The sequence below is a fragment of the Penaeus japonicus genome, unplaced genomic scaffold, assembly GCF_977035675.1.
Source record: "Penaeus japonicus unplaced genomic scaffold, GWHDUDI00000001_assembly GWHDUDI00000035, whole genome shotgun sequence".
In the NCBI taxonomy this organism is placed as follows: Eukaryota; Metazoa; Arthropoda; class Malacostraca; order Decapoda; family Penaeidae; genus Penaeus; species Penaeus japonicus.
This window is the reverse complement of record NW_028234437.1, coordinates 5,267,877-5,272,876: the sequence shown is the minus strand read 5'-3', so window position 1 is coordinate 5,272,876 and position 5,000 is coordinate 5,267,877.

The following is a 5,000-nucleotide window of genomic DNA, read 5'->3' as shown; positions in this document are numbered from 1 at the left end:
CGTGAACCACTGAGATGAGACGTGAACCTTCAAAACAAGGGAGACAAAATTGCTAGATAAGTCTAGCATTTTTTTTTTTTTTTTTCAAATTAATATTTACATTTATGTTCGTCTTTGTTCGTCTGTTTTAAATTCTTTCTCTTAATGTGGAGGTAAACATTTAACATTTTTAACACCGAAAAGAAAGTTTCGGAATTAGAATAACGAGTGAATAGTTAAAAAGAATTTAAAAAACGTATCTAAATGAATAAAACATACACACAAAATGTATACATAACTCTCATCCCAGTCAACCAAGCGTTTAAAACAAAGAGGAAGACAAACCCACAAACAAACAGACAAAAAAAAAACATCTGACCCTTTAACACAAGTCAAGCTTTTCATATATTTCTCGAGAGTTTAAGAGCTAACAAAAAGAAAGTTAACTCGTGTGATGTACCTTTCCCAGCAGACCAAAAGCAAAAGGGGTTGGCTCTCTGTGTGGATCGTACAAATGTGCTGTGGTGGTGGTGTATGTGGCGGGGGGGGGGGGAGAAAAAGGGAAAGAGAAGGGGGGGAGGGAGGAAGAAGTGAGAGAGAGGGGGGAGGGAGGAAGAAGTGAGAGAGGGGGGGAGGGAGGAAGAAGTGAGAGAGGGAGGGGGAAGGAGGAAGAAGTGAGAGAGGGAGGGGGAGGGAGGAAGAAGTGAGAGAGAGAGGGGGGAGGGAGGAAGAAGTGAGAGAGGGAGGGGAAGGGAGGAAGAAGTGAGAGAGAGAGGGGGTAGGGAGGAAGAAGTGAGAGAGGGAGGAGGGAGGAAGAAGTGAGAGAGGGGGGAAGGAGGAAGAAGTGAGAGAGGGAGGGGGAAGGAGGAAGAAGTGAGAGAAGGAGGAAGGAGGAAGAAGTGAGAGAGGGGGGAGGGAGGAAGAAGTGAGAGAGGGAGGGGGAGGGAGGAAGAAGTGAGAGAGAGAGGGGGGAGGGAGGAAGAAGTGAGAGAGGGAAGAGGGAGGGAGGAAGAAGTGAGAGAGAGAGGGGGGAGGAAGAAGTAAGAGAGGGGGGAAGGAGGAAGAAATGTGTGTGTGTATGTATGTATATGTGTGTATGTGTGTGTGTGCGAAACGATAAGCAATTTAAAGGAAACTAGTAAAATAAGAATTAACAAGAGCAAATAGTAAGAAGAAACAGATTACTCAGAAGAGAAAAAAGAAAGAGTGGAAAGATATAAACACAAAAAGAGAGACTATGTGAATAGGATGGGGACGTAAGCAAAACGAAAAAAGAAAAAAAGCGAATAAGAAACAAAAGATACGTAAAGAATGACAGCAAGAAGAGGAAAAGCGAAGATGAGAAAGAAAAATAGAAACACTAAGGAGAAAGAGATGAGAAAATTCCTACTTAGGACAGAGCAGATGTTACGGAAATTTGTATCGTAAAAGGAAGTCCAAAAAATGAATTTTGTGAATCTGTTGATCTATCAATTTATTTATTTATTCAATGACCTGTAAGTCTATCTACCCATCTCTCTCTCTCTCTCTCTCTCTCTCTCTCTCTCTCTATATATATATATATATATATATATATATATATATATATATATATATATAATATATATATATAATATATATATATATATATATATAATATATATATATATATATATATATATATATATATATACATAAATATATATATATAAATATATATATATATATATATATATCTTTCTCTCTATATCTATCTCTCTCTATCTATCTATCTATTTATCTATCTTCTCTTTTCTCTCTCTCTCTCTCTCTCTCTCTCTCTCTCTCTCTCTCTCTCTCTCTCTCTCTCCTCCTCTCTCTCTCTCTCTCTCTCTCTCTCCCCTCTCCTCTCTCTCTCTCTCTCTCTCTCTCTCTCTCTCTCTCTCTCTCTCTCTCTCTCTCTCTCTCTCTCTCTCTCTCTCTAACTCACTGCCACGTAGCCTGGACTAACATATAGGCTATGCTAGAACCTGTCATGGACACACAGAGCATAGCGTTCCCCAAATTACCAAAAGGAATACAAAAAAACGCTTTGAGCTTGACCTAGCCTGATATGACCGGGTATACGCCTGGCATCCTGAATAAATCTCCAACTATATAGATTTTTTTTCCACTTCATATATCTTTTTCTTTCTTTCTTTCCCTTTTTTTTGTGAGTGGGGCAGACAGTGGTCCGAGTCCTAAGCATTCTTTTGAGAAGGAGAGCCTACGTCGCTTACATCCCTAAGGCAGAAGAAATCAAGAGGATATGGGGAAAGGGAGGAATGGGTAGGGTGGATATAGGATATGGGGTGGATATAGGATATGGGGTGGGGATGGAGGTGGGGGTGGGGGTGGAGGTGGGGGTGGTGGGGGGCTACGTACAGTAAGGAGATGGCTATAGTTTAATGTGAAGTTAAGGGAGTGTTATCCTATGTACTAAAATAGGATGGCTTTATTCTTGTGCGGGTTTGCGAGAGCTTTGTTATGTATTAGTAAAGTGAGGATGACTTTATTCTAACTTGATGTTAAAAATATTAAGAATAATAAGTAAGGAAATTGCCTAATTGTGACGTAATACTGAGGTAGTGAGGTATCTGTGTTATATACCGTAATGAGAAGATCTTACAAAATTTAAATTACTTTTGTTATTATCTTGAGAAGATGTAAGAGCTATAATATCCAGGGAATTATGAAAATTTATATAGGAGAGGATGGCTTTTTGATGAATGAATGAGAATGACTTTCATATTGTAAAATCTTATCTGATGCTTCTTTCTAACATTATCTGAGAGGAGAGAGGAAGATCCAGAAAAAAAGGAAGTTCAGGTTGCTAAAATTGATGATTGATTGATAAAATATGGATTAATGTAAGATGATATAGAAAAGGGCATCGAATGTAGAATATGAGAGATTACAAATGTAATGGTATGATGATGATAATAGTAAAGACAATAATGATAAAAGTAATGATGATAATAATGATAACAAGGAAAATGATTATGATGATAATTGTAATAGTAATGAAATTTATGAAAGAAATGATATCAGTGTTAACTATTATTATCATTACATTTATATTTACTATCATATTACTTATACCATTATTGTTTTTATTTCTAATATCATCATTATCACTATTACTATCATTACTGTTACAATCAATAGTATTATTATTATCATTACTATTATAATTATCACCATCATCATTATCAAAAAATGATAATAACATTGAAAAATGATAACGATGATAATGATAACCTGCCTTTAGTAAAAAGAAGAGATAATATATTTACCATGATTTACAGGGATCTAAAACACGGCATAAATTTAGATTGGTATAGCACACTACTATCTTATTACAGCCTTAATTACGTTTCAATTACGAAAAACTTTATTTTTTTCTGCTGTTATGACGAATATCACCAACGCTCCCACTACTACAATCTCCGTTACTGTTACTCGCATCATAGTTACTTTTACTATCATTACTACTAATATTATCATCCTAATTATTTGTACTACCACTACTGCTATTATTACTACTATTACCACTGCTAGTATTATTTCCTACTACTTCCTCACTACTTCCTACTATTCCTTATTATTTCCTACTATTCTCTTAGTATCACTTCCTACTAATACCACTATCAGTATCATTAACTACTACTCTCCTAGTATCACTTATTAGTCATAATTCTGTTTATTATTACTATTTTTACTACCGCTATCAACGCTATTACTTCTACTACTAATACTGATACTTCAATCACTCTTACTATTTCATTTAATATCATTACTTTTGTTCCTATTAATACCACTATTGCTGTTACTACTACTAATGCTAGTATTATTAACATTCCTACTTCCATTATTACTATTATCTGAATTACTATTACTATTACTTTTACTAATGCTCTCACTACTGCAATTACTTCCAGTATTGTTGTCAGTACTGTTAATATTACTTTCACTACCAATATTCCAATTATTACCACTATCACTGTTACTACGATTGTTACTATTTTCACTACTGTGTTCCTTCATCACTTCTACAATTATTATAATTTTTTTCACTATTACTCCTCCTACTACTCCTACCATCTTCACTCCACTACTATTACTACTACCATCGCCACCACTCTTACTATTACTCCACCGAGACCACCGGCTACCGCCCACCTCCAGCTCCCTCGCCGCCAGTCGCCCTTAAAGCTGCCGGATGAAGCTCTAAATCTCGGGCCCGTTATTGTGTCTAAGATCGACATCCTTCCTGTCACCCTAACCTTCGCTGACCGTCACCCTGGCCCTGTCCATACTTCACCACCCCTCGGTCCGGTCTCTTGGGGGTTATGGTGTACTCTGGGAGAGATTTACGACACACTGGATACACTTGTTATGGTTTTGGTGGTCGTGGTTGGGCGGTGTTGTGATTTCCCGACGTCTTTGGGTATGGTTTGTACTATTTTTCGGGTATTTCGGGTACTCTTCCTGCTATGTTTAACATCCTACAGCCTCCTCCAATGATTGCTAACATCCCGGTTACACTTCCCACCATATTTATCACCCTCGTTACATTTCCCACACTTTTCAACACCCTGACTACACTTTCCACTTTCTCTTCCCCCTGTTAAATGTTCCTCTTTTCCTCTTTCCTTCTGTTCCCCTATTTCCCTGTTCCCATGGTCCCTTGTACCCCTCGCCTTATTCATCCTAACGTTTATGTTTGTTTAGTGACCCTTCTTTCGCGTAAGATATTTGCCGCTCACCCCAGTCTCTTCCATCTTCGCAAACTATTCTCCACTCCTCCTTTTTCCTGTTTCTCCGGCCGCCATGTACAGTCGAGCGAGTGGCTGTAAAGTTTAGCAAGCGCCGGATAACTCGAGGCCATCTGGCGCCACACTCTGACAGCTTCTCACAGCTGGTGAGGGTTAATTGGCAAGGGTGGCTGGCAGCTGGTTCGTTCTCTCCCACCTTAATGGTCCTTACACCTGGAGGCGAGAGACGTGGGGATGCTGAGTTAG